This window comes from Artibeus jamaicensis, unplaced genomic scaffold (assembly GCF_021234435.1).
Source record: "Artibeus jamaicensis isolate MK-2021 breed Jamaican fruit bat unplaced genomic scaffold, CSHL_Jam_final scaffold_537, whole genome shotgun sequence".
NCBI lineage: Eukaryota > Metazoa > Chordata > Mammalia > Chiroptera > Phyllostomidae > Artibeus > Artibeus jamaicensis.
The window spans coordinates 44,342,479-44,360,202 of NW_026522047.1; the positions used below are offsets into that span (position 1 = coordinate 44,342,479).

The 17,724-nt window shown below is 40.5% G+C and overlaps 1 protein-coding gene across 1 annotated transcript in view; it reads right to left on the minus strand.

The window, feature by feature from the left end:
* ZNF266 (zinc finger protein 266) overlaps positions 1–16,487 on the minus strand; it is a 70,342-nt gene extending 53,855 nt beyond the window's left edge. The window contains exon 1 of the mRNA XM_053658639.1: positions 16,106–16,487. The gene's annotated coding sequence lies outside the window, so the exon portion shown is untranslated. The remainder of the gene's footprint in view (positions 1–16,105) is intronic.
* Positions 16,488–17,724: the final 1,237 nt, after the last annotated feature.

The window sequence follows — 17,724 nt, forward strand, 5'->3', positions numbered from 1 at the left end:
GGCAGGAACACAGTGCAGGAAGGCAGTCCAGTTCAGGCTTCTGCATGGAGTTCATTTTGTGTCTGAGGCCCTGTTTAGAAACAGCTGCTAGGCTCTTTTTTTTTTTTTTTAATTTAAGGCCAGTTAAGCCACCAGAGGCCCTTCTTAGTAAGTATCTCTTTTCTCAGGGTCCACACAACTTACCCTCAAATAGTTCCTCCCCAAAATGTATTTCTTTATCTAGAGAGAGAGAAAGCCAACATTCAAAATGCTAAAATGGATAAATCTACTTCAGTGCTGGGCCAGCTGTGGGATAGGTGCAGAATCAGCAAGAAGTGTCACTCCTGTGGATTGGCTGTGGCAGCAGATTGGAAAGTTCATGTGTAAATAAGAAGTGGAGGCTCTTGGGGTTCAACAAAATCTAGGGTTCCTCTGGCCAGATGGTCTCAGTATTCTCAGTGCACAACTCTGGCTCTTTCTGGAAGGACCTGTACCTCAGAAGGGGTCACACATTTTTCTTCTTGAGAATTGCTAGTATCTTCACTGATAAACGTTCTCCACTTAGATTTTGGAACACTAGCTCTCCTAGTTTCCTGCCACATCACTGGTCTCTCCTGCCCAGGCTCTTTATGGGTGACTCCTCTCTCAGAGCACCCCATGGCTCTGTCTATGGTTCTCCTTCATATTCACACTTGTTCCTTCTGTATTTATATGTCTATGACCCTGAGTTTTTGCCTCCAATACAGACTGTATCACAAACTGCAGATTCCACTGGGATGTCAAACATCTCCATATTTTTCATTGTGGTAAAATATACATAATCTGAAGTTTACCAAATAAATTTATCTATTTATTTTTGGAGAGAGGGTAAGGGAGGTAGAGAGAGAGACAGAAAAACATCAATGTGTGGTTGCCTCCCGAGTGCCACCCCTGGGGACCTGGCCCGCAACCCAGGTATGTGCCCTAACTGGGGTCGAACCACTGATCCCCTGCCTCGCAGTCTGGCTCAATCCACTGAGCTACATCAGCCAGGGCATTTTAACTGTTTTTAAGTGCACAGTTCTGTGGCATTAGGTACATTTATATTGTTTTGCAATTATCACCACCATCCATCTCCAGATATTTTTAATCTTCCCCAATGATAATCTGTACCCATTAAACACTGACTCCCCATTCTCCTCTCCACACATTTCCTGGTAATCTAGATTAACCTTTCTGTGTAATGAATTTGACTATTCTAGTTATCTAGTGTAAACAGAAACTTATAATATTTTTCAATTTGAACATTGCAAAGAGAACATTCTAAAGTTCTCTTTCCTTCCCAATTTTCTCCATTCACAGCACTCCCTGTCTCAGTGGATGCAATTCCCTCCTTCCAGTTGCTCAGGCCCCAAACCCTGGAAACATTCTTGGCTTCTCTCTTCTCTTACACCCAAATCCTGACTGACAACAAATCTTGCCTCTACCTTCAAGGTATAGCACAACTGATGACTTCTCAACCCTTACACTGCTATCCCCGCCCTGGTCCTAGCTATATGTATCACACCTGAATGGCATAAGTCAGCTCCAAGCAGGCTGCCTCACACCTTACAATCCATGCCATACCCAGCAGCCATAATGATTTTTTAAAGTCTCAAGTCAGAGCATATCATGTGTCTGCTCAAAACCCTTCAATGACTCCCCAATCTACCCAGTAAATGAAAGCAAAAGTCCTTCAGTGGCAGAAAAAACCTCACATGTTGATCCCTGATATCTGTTTCCCATCTTAGCTAATATGCCCCACTTCACTGGCTCTGCTCCAGCCACATTTCCCTCAGACATCCTCCCACCTCAGAGTCTTTCTATTAACCTCACCCTCTGCCTGTGGCACTGTTTCCCCAGATATACACTCACCTAAATCATTCACCATCTTCACAAATGAGGTTCCCAGTGAGGTTTATGAAGACCAGCATTTTAAATATGACAACCTGCTTTTACCCATATCCCTGATCCTATGAATCCTGGGATAGTTGAGCCTAAAATAAGGACACATAGTCAATAGTAAAAGTAGGTTTGATAAATTGACTAAACAAATGTGGTTCTGAAGGGGCCACCAGTCACATTGTCTCTTGGCCATAGTTGATTGGCCAGCATGGAAAGAAGATATGCCTATACCAATTAGAGTCTTTTTCTAAGTTTTTTTTTAACACATAGGAGCTTAAACAAATCTAGCTTCAGTTAAGTAGTGAAGCTACCTAATGTGAGTAATGAGAGCTACTGTTTTCCATGTCTCTGTATGTATAGTCAACCAGTCTGAGAATATAAAGCTGATCATCTGAAAGGAAATCCTCATAGTGTTTCAGCCCCTGTATTTAGTGGTGCCTATATACAACTGAGCCTCTACTCACCTAGATTCAGATGAACTGGCAGATTCTCTTTCCTGTCACTTGCCCCCAAAGCACACCTGTCTCGTGCAGCCTCATCTTTACATGAGTCGGTATCATGAGATGGGCATGCTCAATGAAAATCAGCTCAAGACTTATGAATCAATTGTTGGCAAATTCTATATCACATATATCTTTTGTCATAGGTCGAATAATATCCTCCCAAAGATTTCCATGTACTAATCTCTGGAATATTTGAATACGTTACCTTGGCTGCCAAAAGGCACTTTGCAGATGTAATGAAGTATCTTCAGACAAGGAGATTTTCCTGAGTTACCTGGGTGACCTCAGTGTAATTACAGGGACCCTTATAACAGAAAATCAAGAGGGCTAGAGAGAGATTTTAAAATGATATCCATATATATCTAGATATCTATGATATCTATGATATATGTCTATATAGATATATATCTCATATATATCATGCATATCATGATAGATAAATCCAGTTTGTAGAGACAGAAAGCAGGTAAGTGGTTGCTTAGCAATGAGGTAGGAGTGAACATTAACCACAAATTGATTCAAGGAAACTGGGATGTTCAAAATGTTCTATTATTATTGACTACTGGCCAAGATGGAGGCATAGGTAGACATACTGTGCCTCTTCTCACAGCCAAAAGAAGGACAACAATTTAAAAATAAAAAAACAACCAGAACTGACAGAAAACTGAACTGTATGGAAGTCTGACAATCAGGAAGTTAAAGAAGACACATTCATCCAGACCGGTAGGAGCCACAGAGACCAAGGTGGTGCCTGGAGGACCAGGGTGGGCAAGGCAGCCCCAGTGAGGCAACGGACTGTGGAGCGGGGCAGGCAAGGCTCCAACTGGCTGACAAGGCAGCAACTGGCAGACCTGGCAAGGCAGTGGCTGGTGGAGCAGGCAGTCTCACATTTGAGCTCATAAACTGGGAGGAACAACTGGGGAGTGAGTGCAACAGACTGTGCAACCCAGGGCTCCAGTGCAGGGAAATAAAGCCTCAAACCTCTGATTGAAAACACCTGTGGGAGTTGAGGCAGTAGCAGAAGAAACTCCAGGCCTCACAGGAGAGTTCATTGGAGAAACCCACAGGGAAGCACCAGAAAGGGAAACCCAGGAATCAGCACCAGAATGGCCCACTTTGCTTGTGGGTAGTAGGGGAAGTTACTGAAATCCAGCACACATTGTTCCCTCTTGGACCCCTTCCCCACATACAGCATCACAACCCAGTGAAGTAGGTTACCCTGCCCTGGTGAACACCTAAGGCTCCACCCCTTACTACATAGCAGGCATATCAAGACAAAAAAAAAAGTGGCCCAAATGAAAAAACAGATCAAAGATCCAAAAAAATACAACTAAGCAACGCAGAGATAAGATAGCCAACCTATCAGATGCACAGTTCAAAACACTGGCAATCAGGATGCTCACAGAACTGGTTGAATTTGGTTGTATATTAGATTAAAAAATTAAGGCTATGCTAAGTGAAATAAAGGAAAATATACAGGGAATCAATAGTAATGGGAAGGAAACTGGCACTCAAATCAATGGAGTGGACCAAAAGGAAGAAAGAAACAGCCAACCAAAAAAGAATGAAGAAACAAGAATTCAAAAAACGAGGAGAGGCTTAGGAACCTCCAGGACATCTTTAAACGTTCTAACATCTGAATTATAGGGGTACCAGAAGGGGAAGAAGAACAGCAACAAATGAAAACTTATTTGAACTAATAATGAAGGAGAACTTCCCCAATCTGGCAAAGGAAATAGACTTCCAGGAAGTCCAGGAAGCTCAGAGAGTCCCAAAGAAGGTGGACCCAAGAAGGAACACACCAAGGCACATCATAATTACATTGCCCAAGATGAAAGAGAAGGAGAGAATCTTAAAAGCAGCAAGAGAAAAGGAGACAGTTACCTACAAAGGAGTTCCCATGGGACTGTCAGCTGATTTCTCAAAAGAGACCTGACAGGCAAGAAGGGGCTGGAAAGAAGTATTCCAAGTCATGAAAGGCAAGGACCTACATCAAAGATTACTCCATCCAGCAAAGCTTTCCTTTAGAATGGAAGGGCAGATAAAGCACTTCTCAGATAAGGTCAAGTTCAAGGAATTCATCATCACCAAGCCCTTACTATATGAAATGTTAAAGGGATTTATGTAAGAAAAAGAAGATTAAAAATATGAACAGTAAAATGACAGCAAACTCACTGTTATTAACAACCACACCTAAAACAAAAACAAAAGCAAACTAAGCAAACAACTAGAACAGGCACAGAATCACAGAAATGGAGATCACATGGAGGGTTATGAACAGAAGAGAGAGGAAAAGATACAGTGAATAAGTACCACAAATGGTAGGTAGAAAATAGACGGGGAGGGTAAGAAGAGTATAGGAAATGTAGAAGCAAAGAACTCATATGTAGGACCCATGGACATGAACTAAAGAGGGAGAATGTGGGTGGGAGGGGGTATGCAGGACAGAGGGAGTGAAGGGGGAAATGGGACAACTGTAATAGCATAATCAATAAAATATATATTTTTTAATTTTTAAAATGTTCTATTATTGGATTGTGGTGATGGTTGCTTAACTCTATAAATTGAATAGAGTTATTGAATTTATACTTTCACCCCTGCAATTCAAGGGGTGAATTGCAGGGTAAGGTATACCTCAATAAATCAGTGAAACAAAAATTTTTAAGTTTTCTCTGAAATTAACTCAAAGTGAGTTGAAAACTATTACCTTTGTTTTCCACAAGTTCTATTACATCCCAATTTATTATGCTTATCACTCTGTTGTCATCATGATTACATCTCTGGTCCCCTCTTTAATTTGTATACAGCAGACAGTAAATACACAGTCGATGAAATTTAATAGAATCAAAGTGAATTGAAGCCACAGTGAGTATGATTTCTCAGTAATTTGAAGATCTTACTATACACCTACTACTTGCTCGCTTTCTTTTTCTTTGTTTTTTGCCCCAAAACAACTTAGTCCCATTCATGATATTGTTTGATACCCTTTACAGCTTTATAACGTGTCTTGGTTTTGGAACTATGTGAGGCAGACACTGAGCCAAGGATCCATATATAAGCACTTTAATGGAAGGATTAAGGAACATGGAACATGGGTTTGACAATGGAAACGTGATACAGAGAAGAAAATACATCCAATAAAATTTATGTTACATCAGTTCCCACAGTAAGTAAGCAGAATTTTCATCCTGTAGGGAAATTCTGGAAAGTGGCACAAGATCCAAACTTCAAAATTATCCCAACTGAGGTGTAAGGTACATGTTATACCCTGCACCTCTCCAGCTGGAGCAGTCCTTGACAGAGCATGATCCCCGTCACTTCTGCCATCATACACTGGGAACAGGAGATTCCACTGGGCACTGACTGTGGCCATAAGGCTGGTATGTGATGGAGATATGGAAATGATCTCAGAAAACCTGGGAGCAGTGCTGACTGCAAGCTTAATTCTATTAACATTCTTCTCATAAAGTGGACTAAGTTCTGAATACATTTTACAATGTGTAACTAGCATTCCTGATGACACCTCCAGAGTGTACTCTTCCCCAAAGATAAACCTCTTAATGCAAGTTTTTTTCTATTGTATCCATTATTATGTGTCTTAGGATCTTGGAGTGTATGTTTATACTACAATGATAGGAAAGCAAAGAGGAAAGGAAGAAAAAAAAGGAAGAAAAAGGGCAAAGACTGAAGCAATATCTAAGACTTATCCTACACAATATATTAAAATGAATCACCTAATGCATTTGTGAGGAAGATGGCGGAGCAGTGAATGAAAGTCACACTAACCTTCTCCCAGGACCAATCTGGAATTACAACTAAATTGTGTAGAAATCACCCAGAACAAAGAACTGAGCAATAGCAAGAGAGAAGCCTTATAACCATGACAGACAAAAGAATCAGCCTTGGCACAACCTGTCTGGTAAGGAGTGTGATGGAGACTCAAGAGGGCTTCCACCCACAGGTGGCAGCACCAGAGGGATAATTAAGTGGCTAGTTGGATCCCCCTGAGAAGAACGAGGTCTACACCCTAAGCTGGATCCCCAGCCTAGAGCACCAGAGCCTGAAAGTACACAGATAACAAACAGCTACAAAAAGCAGCAGGGTTGCTCTCTGCCAGAGACAGATGGCTGGAGATGCAAGAGCTGTTTAAAGGGCCAACACACAAATTTTTCTTTCCAGCCACTTACCCTGAGTTCTGGCAAAGGTGAGAGCACAGTGAGCTGGAGACACCTGAGGAGAGACTGGGGACAGAAGCTTTGGGGAAAGAACTGAGGGAGTAGATGCTGGGATCCCAGTGCAAAATCATCTCCCATATAGCAGCAGTCATCACGCTCACACAGAACACTCCCCTCCAAGTAGTAGCAGTCTGAGGGCAAACAATAGCCCCAACTTCAGGAGGGTCTCTGCCCAGAACCTGTGGTGCTTAAGCCACACTGCTGAGTGATAGTGACCAGATTAACAACCAAAGGAGACAGCCACATACAGTAGACCCCTGGCAAAGGGGGCACAGATAGGACTACAGACACTTGAGGAGAGACTGAGGACAGAGGCTTTGGGGAGAGAACTGAGAGAGCAGACACCCAGTGCTGAATCATCCCCTAAACAACAGTAGCCATCCAGCTCAAGCAGACCACTCTCCTCTGAGCAGCAGCAGCCTGAGGGGAAACAATAGCACCCCCACACACACACACTCAGGGATTCAGCCCTACCCTACAGTGCTTAAACCTGACTGCTGAGTGCAACTGAAGGAGACAGCCACAGGCAGAAGATCCCTGGAAGTCTCCAAATGGCTGCCTAAAGTCAGATGGGGTCAACATCTGACATCACCAGAGGTGGGTCCAGAAGGAAAAAAACAGTGATAAATACTAGAGGCTACCAAGAGGAAATTCACTGTGGTCTTCACTGTGATTTACTATATTTTCTTTCCTACATAGCTTTTTAACATTCATTTCTTGTCCAATAGGTTTGTACATATTAAGTCACTAGATTTTATACTATAGTTTATTTCAATTCACATATTTTGCCCCTCCCTCCTTTTACTGCATTTTACCTTCTTCTTTCCTCCCATTATTTTCATTTCAAATTTTGTTTTCTCTCTTGCTGCAACTTTCCCATTCCATACTTACATTTCTCCCCCATCCAGACACACAAAACCAATTTTCTTGTCAGTTGCCATCTCACATCTTTTTTTCCTGCTCTTAAAATACCCACATTCTCTCTCCATCTTTAGGAATCTTTGCTGGTTGGTTGTGATACAGTAGATGTTGTTGTATTTTTTCAATATTGTCTCTATATTTTCACTAATTTTGTATTTTAAATCTCAAATAATACTGTTCCCCTCTCCTGCCCTTTTTCTTGTCTCAATTTTTTAATTTTGCCTGGTCCTAGACTGTTTTGTTCTGTTTTTCTTTCTTCTGTTTCTCTTTCTTCCTGCCCTTTTATTTTTCTTTATTCTCCTTTTTTTCTTTTTTATTTTTCATTTTGTCTCAAATTTTAGTTTTTCTCTGTCTCAGTATGGTTTTTGTTCCTCACTCTTAATATTCCCTCTCCCTCTATCATCTCAAAATCATTTCCCATTTCTCTAGACATCTCTTAAGCTTCTCTTCATTTCCTCTTCTTTTTTTCTCTCACTTTATTATACTTTAATTTATTTTTTAAATATTTTATTTATTTCTTTTTAGACAGAGGGAAGGAGAAAGAGTGTAAGAGAAACATCAATGTGTGGTTGCCTCTCATGTGTCCCCTACTGGGGACCCGGCCAGCAACCCAGGCATGTGCCCTGACTGGGAATCAAACCAGCAACCCTTTGCTTCACAGGCCCATACTCAATCCACTGAGCTACACCATCCAGGGCATAATTTCTGTTTAAACCTAATACTATATGCTTCCCTTCTCATACTCCATTCCACATTTTTCATTTCTTTTTTTACTCATGATGTAAATTTTACTTTCTATCTTTGCATTGCTCTGACTCCAAACTCTTATTAGTGCTCCTGCCTTTACCCTCTCAAAATCATCTTTCTTTCAGTAGATCATCTCATATCTGCTGTCTTTATTATAACAGCCTTAATATTTTTACATCCTTACTACTACTGGTACATTTGCTAATGATAGTGGAATTATGGCAGGGAGCAGTTATTTTTGCAAGTGTGGGTTTGTTTCCTGGCTTTGTGATTTTCTTCTGGCAGCACTTTCCCAACAACACACAGCCCCTGAGCTGTGGATGGCACAAAATTTATCATCCAAACTCCAGGAATGTATCTGATTTTGAGGCAGGGTAGAGACAGGTGGCTGTATAAGAACTGTCCCCTTTTTAACAGCTCTCCTGAATCCACACCAATGACTTCTACCTACTTCTCATTAGCCATAAATCCAAGAAAACCTGAGAAGCGGAATGTTTTTTAACCATGTTCCTGAAAATAACCTGGATTCTATTTACAAGGTACCAAAGAACAAGGAACACTGAAAAGACTAGATACTACTTGCCATACAAAGCCAGATATAATTTTTCTATAAACAAACAAAATATCCCATAAATAAGCTATCATAAATAGCCCATTTTATTACCCACTTGCAAATACATCAGAAAGCAGTACCCCCCAAATTATAAAATTTCCCTATATCACCAATCAAATATCTCATAGTTCAATGAAGACATTATACTGTAAATGAGGAATTCTTTAAAGCTAAACCATAATGAAAACACCATTATATGAAATGAGTTTAATATAGCAGACACTCTACTTTAGAGTGTCTCTGAAGGCAACTGAACTCATAATACAAAACCACCACAGAGAATTAAGAGAATGGGTGCTTTCCTTGAGAATAAGACACACAGAAATACAATCTCATTGTCATGTCATTTGTTCCAATTTCTCCTCCAGGAAGAATTCCCTCGTGTAAGTAAGAAGAGTCCCTAAAACCTCTACAAAATTCCTCACACTTACAGCTTATCCCTCCAAGGAGCACTTCACAAGTCTCTTAAGAGTTATATATCTATCAAAAATATTTCCACACTTTTATATTCATTTAGTTTCTTTCCAGGTGCATTTTCATGTATAATGTAAGACTTAGAAAATAGATACACCATTTCCCACACACCCTACAATCACAATTTCTCTCTAGTGTGAATTATCATTTTACTAAAGGTTGAAAACCAAAAATATATTCACATACACATTCCTCTATTTTAACATCTGTAACATTTTCTGCCTCTGTGAGATTACCAAAAAATATTAACAGGGCAGAAATACACGTTTCCCACATATATTACCTTCATGGAGTGGTTTCTCTCCACTCCATGTTATGACTTACTCATTAACACCTGAACAATTTTTAATATTTCTTACACTCATGAGACGTCTTGCACGTTGAAGCTTTCAGGAATTTCTGAAGGCTTTCTCTACACAGTTTTTAAATGTTGAGTTCTTAAAAAATATGAGCAGCACATGTGGGTCTTCTGGTATCTTTTCCACTCATCTGCAGTCTCACGTGGACATCAAGTCCTCAACACTAAGCAGAGGTTTTATATCACATTCTTTATACACAGATGGTTTTCCCTGACTTGAGCTGTCATGTGCTATTAGAACATGTGAATAGTTTAAGGCTGTATGTCAGCCTGACCGTCACATGACTTTTATAGTAATTTTAAATATGTAAAAGTAATGTTAAAACAAAAATTAACAAAAAAGGCTTTCCCACATGCCTTATATCCCAGAAGTTTTTCTCTCAAGTGTGAGTTCTTACATATTCTGTAAGGTATGAACAATTACTGCTCTCACATACGTTATATGAGTGGAAATTCTGCTCTAAGTTCCCCCATATCACATGAGGATGAAACCTGACTAGAGCTTTTTAATATTCTTTATTTTCATAATGTCTTTTTTTCCCCCAATGAAAGGGAAACTTTACTGAGGCCTCAGGGCCAGAGTTCAGGCAGGAGGCTGACACAAGATCAGTCATAATACTGGTTAAAACAATAAGCACGACTGAGGATCAGAAAAAAAATCACTAAATTATTTGAGATTAAAGAATCATTTCCAGTGTGTATGACCTGAGATAGCAGAGTTCCTGCAGAAATTCACTGAGAGTCATTCCTTAAGCAGGGTCATACTGCTTTAAGCAGCCTGGGGTCAGGGCTACCTGATAGAAACAAACAGGACATTTTAAAGAAAGGTTAACTTTCTACTCACCTGAGAAAAATCCATCAGTAACCCAGCTACCATCCTTGCCTCAATTTTCCTCTCATGAAGACAGAAAGGACCCCAAGGAAGATGAGCTCAGAGAGAAGAATGGCATGGACTTCGAAGCCAGTCCAGTTCCTACAATCACATGCCTCAGCTGTCCCAGGCCCTGCATATAACACACGACGAACACTACTTCCATAATATGACAAAGCACCTTTGAGCTACCTAGAGCAAGAAAATGGTTTTCAGGATTTTTCTACCCATGAGAAACAGGTTAAAAATTTCATCTTAGAGTATACACATTGAAGTACAGAAAGGCAGAGCTGTTTGACAGACATGGTAAAAGTCATAAACATTTTCTCCCCAAAAAAGCACACACTCACCTTCTTGCATCCCAATTCCAGGAACCTGACTTATACACACCTGGCCATTTCAATCCTGCTCACATGGCCCACTGCATGACCACTCAGCCCCTGAGCACTGGATGTGCCATTTGTGAGGAAAGTAGATGGACAGTTTGACAGCATCAAAAAGCACTCACCACTCACGAGTCAGATCAATAACTGGCACACTGGGAATCTGACAGTGAGGTTTCCCAGAACATTCCATTTCTTCATCAGCAGAAGTTTTCAATTTAAATTAAGGGTTGACCTCATTTCTCTTCATATACTAGAGTGTCTAGGTAACTGGTTTGCAATGTCAATCATCAAGCAACAGAGATTTTTCGATTGTCAAACACCACTTTTTAGCCATCACTCTGCAGATAAAACATGTGACAGTCATTAAAAGCTAATACTCTTCTATTCAATATAGTTTTGGAAGTTTTGGCCACAGCGATCAGGCAGGAAAAGGAAATAAAAGGCATCCAAATAGGAAAGGAGGAAACAAAACTGTCACTGTTTGCAGATGACATGATAGTGTACATGGAAAATCCTATAGACTCTACCAAAAAACTGCTCGAACTAATTAATGAGTTTGGCAAAACAGCAGGATACAAAGTCAATATCCAGAAATCAAAGGCATTTTTGTATACTAACAATGAATCAGCAGAAGCAGAAATCAAGAAAAAATTCCCATTCGATATAACAAAAAGAAAAATAAAATATCTGGGAATAAACCTAACCAAGGAGGTAAAAGAACTGTATGCAGAAAACTACACAGCCCTGAAGAAAGAAATCAGGGAAGACACAAACAAATGAAAACATATATCTTGTTCATGGATTGGAAGAATTAACATCATCAAAATGTCCATACTACCCAAAGCAATTTACAGATTCAATGCAGTACCTATTAAAGTACCAATGGCATATTTCACAGACATAGAACAAACACTTCAAAATTTTATATGGAACCATAAATGAGCCCAAAGAGCAGCTGCGCTTTTGAGAAAGAAGAACAAAGTAGGAGGGATCACAATACCTGATATCAAATTGTATTACGAGGCCACTGTAATCAAAACAGCCTGCTACTGGCATCAAAACAGGCACATAGACCAATGGAACAGAACAGAGAGCCCAGAAATCAACCCAACTCTCTACAGTCAATTAATATTTGACAAAGGGGGCAGTAACATAAAATGGAGTAAAGATAGCCTCTTCAACAAATGGTGTTGGGAGAACTGGACAGCTACATGCAAAAAACTGAAACTTGAGCACCAACTTACACCATATACCAAAATAAATTCAAGGTGGATAAAAGACTTAAATATAAGCCGTGACACTATTAAAGTTCTAGAGGAAAACATCGGCAAGAAAATCTCAGATATTTCGTGCAGCAACATTTTTACTGTTATGTCCCCTAGAGCAAGGAATATAAAGGAAAGAACAAACAAATGGGATCTCATCAAAATAAAAAGCTTCTGCATGGCTAAAGAAAACAGTATTAAATTAAAAAGACAGCCAACTGTATGGGAAAATACATTTGCCAATGATACCTCAGACAAAGGTTTAATCTCCAAAATATACAAAGAACTTACACAACTCCACTCTAAGAAGACATCTAACCCAATTAAAAAATGGGAAAAGGACTTGAACAGACACTTCTCCAAGGAGGACATACAGAATATCCAGAGACACATGAAGAGATGCTCAGTATCGTTAGCTATCAGAGAGATGCAAATTAAAACCACAATGAGATACCACTTTACACCAGTCAGGATGGCTATCATAAATAAAGCAACAAACAACAAATGTTGGAGAGGTTGTGGAGAAAAGGGGTCCTTAGTTCACTGTTGGTGGGATTGCAGACTGGTATAACCATTATGGAAAACAGTATGAAATTTTCTCAGAAAAATAAAAATTGACCTGCCTTTTGACCCAGCAATTCCACTGCTAGGATTATATCCTAAGAATCCTAAAACATCAATTTCAAAGAACCTATGCACCACAATGTTCATAGCAGCACAATTTACAATAGCCAAGAGTTGGAAGCAACCAAGATGCCCATCAGTAAATGAATGGATAAGAAAATTGTGGTACATATACACAATGGAATTCTATGCAGCAGAGAGAGAGAAGGAGCTCCTACCCTTTGCAACAACATGGATGGAACTGGAAAGCATTATGCTGAGTGAAATAGGCCAGGTGTTGAAAAACAAATACCATATGATCTCACCTTTAACAGGAAGCTAAACAACAAAACAAACAAGCAAGCAGAATAAAAACAAAGATACTGAAATAGAGAACAAAGGGACAGGGACCAGAGAGGAGAGGGAAGGGAATTTAAGGGGGAAAAAGGGGAGGGATTTGGAGAAGCAAATATGAAGGACACAGGGATGAGAACTGGGGGGGGGGGGGGGGGTGGAAATGGAAGGGAGGTGGGGAGCACAGGACGGTGGGGGGGGGGGGGGCTGGGATGGGAGAAATAGACAAAAAACTGTACTTGAAAAATAAATAAATAAATAAATAAAAATAAATGGTAAAAAAAAAAAAGCTAATACTGCCCTTGCCAGGTAGCTTAGTTGGTCAGAGTATCTTCTCAATATGCCAAGGTTGCAGGTTTGATCCCAGGTCAGGGCACATACAAGAATCAACCAATGAATGCATATATAAGTGGAACAACAAATTGATGTTTCTCTCTCTCTTTCTCTCTCCCCACCCCCTTCTTCTCTCTAAAATCAACACATAAGATTAAAAGTACTTTGCTATGCAAATATTAATAACTTCCATTTACTGAGCACCTGTTAAGTAGTTCTACATATATAAATTCCTTTAGTTGTCCAAACAACCCAGTTGACAGTGCTAATACTGTCATTTAATAAATGAAAAAACTAAGGCTCACATATGATTAGTGATTGACCCAAAATCACCAATTAGGAAACATGAGCCAAGAGCAGACACAGGTTAGTCTGGCAAGCACCAGATCTCCTGTGGTTTTAATTCCTGACATGACCAATTTACTCTAGACCCTCTGCTACACATGAGTATTCCCCTGCTGGAGCTTGATTGGACTTGGAACCTTTGCCTCCCTCAGTCTCTTATTTCTTCATTCACTCAGCATATATTTAATAAGGGCCTTCCTTATGCCAGGCCAGGCACTAGGCACTGAGGAGGAAACAAGCATTTCAAAGTTCAACTGGGCAATGCAGGTAATGAGCAGATAATTGATAGCAGTTGGTAATGACCTTGTTAGTTGAGCAGTATAGCTGAAGACAGAATCAATCCCGTTAAAGTATAAGGAGTACCACACATACACAAATACAATCCTGATACAGAGACAAGACTAGTTAGGGGTAAGATAAACACAGAACTTCAGAAGACTGGTGATTGATATCTCACTTACAAAATTAGTGTTCCAATTTTGACTGAAAGACATCCAAACCTGAATATCAAGATTTTAGAAAAAACTCAAAATGTATTTCTAATATTAGCCTCTCCAACAGGGTCTGAATTGTTTTTCTTTTATGTTGAAATTAAAGTCCTCCATGTTACCTCATAGTTAACTACAAAAATTATTATATATGTGTCATCTTTTCACCTTTTCATATTACTGATGTTCTTTTTCCCATTAAGTATTGATTTTATTTTTGCTCATCCTTTCAGTACATTTTATTCTACTTGTGTATTTCTCTCAACCTTATGAGGTAGTGTGCTTAGTTCCATTTCTTGAAATTCTTTTACTGAATTACAGCATACATACAGTTAAGGGAGGCATCATGAAAAAAAAAATCTCGGTGAACTCTGAAGGAATGATCAGGCCCAGGTAGGCGGCATTCAGGCCAAGTAGAACATACCCATATCCAGCATCTCAGACATACTCCGTCTTTTTCCCAAATTACTAACTTAATACCTCCCGATCACAACCACTACCCTGACATTTAACACAAGAGGCTATTCTGCATGTTTTTAAAGTTTAAAGAAACAGTACCAAACAGCATCCATTTTGTATGTGTATGTCTGGTTACTTTTACTCAACATATTTGTGAGGTTCCCATTACTTCATCTATCTACCTGCGTTTGGTCCTTTTCTTTGCTTAAGTTTGTACCACAGCAAATGTATGCCACAGTTCATCCATATTCTCTTGATTCACTTTTTAAAAATTTTTTATTTACTGATTAGAGAGAGACACTGAACTTGTTGTTCTACCCATTCATGCACTCACTGGTTGATTCCTGTATGTGCCCAGAGTGGGATCACACTGCAACCTTGGCATACCCAACAAGGCCCCAACCGAGCACCTGACCAGGGCTTCTTGATACACTCCCTAAATAACTCCCTAAAGTGGAGTTATTTCCACTTTAGGATGTCCCAAATCATGATCTATAGACTTTATGTTCAATTGATGCACATGTGCATACCTTACTGGTTTGTTACCAACAGATATTTAGTTGATACTTTTTAAATGTGTCCCGCTAACAGTGTAGTTTTACTTTTAACCATTCGATGTGTATTTTCCATAGTGTGGGGTTGTTTTCAAAAATTCTTATTTACTTATTTATTTTTAGAGAAAGAGGAAAAGAGGGGAGAAACATCCCCTGGTTACCTCCCGCTGCCCCCCACCAGGGACCTGGCCCTCAGCCCAGGCATGTGCCCTGACTGGCAATCAATGGGACCTTTCGGTTTCAAGGACGACACCCAATCCACTGGGCCACACGGGTCAGAGCCACACCATGTTTTTAATTTGCATTTTCCCGGTTGCTGATGATATCAAGCACCTGTTCACATATTTGTTTTCCATTTATATATTATCTTTATTGAAGAGCCCATCTAAACCTCTTGCTCACTTTTCCCTTACGTTTTCATTTTGGGTATTCATCTGTAGGAGTTATTACATAACTCTTTGTTGTCACATGTGAGGCGATTAACCAAAGTTAGTAAAGGCCAAATATTTCTGCAACTTATTTCAATCTCCTTACTCTCAGAGAATGTATAAACACACACGGAAAGAGCCGCAGAAATACAGTAGATGTGCAAAATATTAACAAATGATCAATGGAGGACCAGGTAACACCTAATTAATTCATCAAACTCCCATAACGGATGCCCACAGCCCAGGCATTGCTGGCCAGTGCTCACCGGAACGCACTGCATCGCCGGGTCCGTCAGTGCGGACAGGTCAGAAGAGGACATTGGGGCCATTTCCCAGAACAGTGTAAATGCTTTTCCCTCCGGAGAAATGACAGAAGGGTTGATTTGGCAGCTTTTGAAGAGAGGCGCATGTCGGACGGAGAAAACCCCTGCCTCCTCCCAGGACTCGGTGCCACGACCCAGATCCCGCGGGCGGAGCGGACATCGCTCTCAGAGGAACAGTGGCAGCCAGAAGAATCCTCGGGCACGGGGTACTGGCGAGGAGCAGGGTCCTAGGCAGCGGGAGTGGCTGAGTCTAACCGCCGAGACCTGATGCCGACAGAAGGGAAAACCTTTCTCAGAAACCCACAGGCACGCGGAGTGAGACGTAAGCCCGCCAGCACTTCCGCTTCCGGTCAGTGTCCCGTGCCGGCAGTGTAAGGGGCGGGGCGTCAGGGGTTCCTGGATTCGAAGACCTAAGGACAGGATAGAAACCTACAGTACTTAGGTGGCGTTGGGTTTTTCTAGATGTAAGGGGAAATGGTAGGACCTGAATCGGGAGCAGGCGCTCCATATTGACCAGCCGTAGAGGGCAGTGTCTGGTCGGAAGACCGAGCGGAGCGCGGAGGAACGACAGAGGCGCAGTAATTTGTTTACGTTGTGGCTTGTCCCCTAGAGGGGCGTGGTTCCGAGCGGAGCCAGTGCTAAGGATGCCAGAAACCCATTAAATACGCATCTGTAGGCCTTTCCGCATATTTCTTCAAAAGTATGCAAGGATGTGTGCATACTTACAGAGAGAAACCTGCTAATCCATAAGATGGTCTATCCCTCCAATTCACCCAGTTCTTTCTTTAGACCTTTAGTTTTGAGATACACTGCTCATAGTATACAATTAACCCTTTTAAAGTGTACTATTCAGTGGCTTTTAGTTTAAAATTTGGTACATTTTCATTATCACAAAAAGAAACCCAGTACCCTCTTGGCCATAATCCCCCACCTCACTCTCCAGCCCAAGGCAACTACTAATCTACCTTTTGTCTCTATGGATTTGTCTAGTTCTCACATTTCGTATTAATGGAATCTTAAAATATGTAATCTTTGGCTTCTTTCATTTACATGTTTTAAAGGTTCATTAGTGTTATAGCATGTAATTGTACCTCATCTCTTTTTTATATTTATTTTTGTTTTTAGAGAGAGGGGAAGGGAAGAAGGAGAGGGAGAGAAACATCGATCAACATACAGGGGCCAGGATGGAGCCGGAAACCCAGGCATGTGCCCAACCAGGAATCAAACCAGCAACGTTTTGGTTTGCAGGACACGCCGAACCAACTGAGCTATACTGCCTGGGCTACTTCATCTCTTTTTATAACTGAATAATATTACATTGTATGAATATATCTACATTTATCCATTCATCTGTTGATGGACATTGGGTTGTTTCCACTTTGGGGGCTGTTACAAATAGTATCGGATGCTTTTTTTGAGTTTTTTTAAATATATTTTATTGATTATGCCATTACAGTTCTATTTCCCCCTTTCATTCCCCTCCACCTGCACACCCCCTCCCCCACCATTTCCCCCTTTAGTTTATGACCACGTGTCTCAAGTTCTTTAGATTCTATATTTCC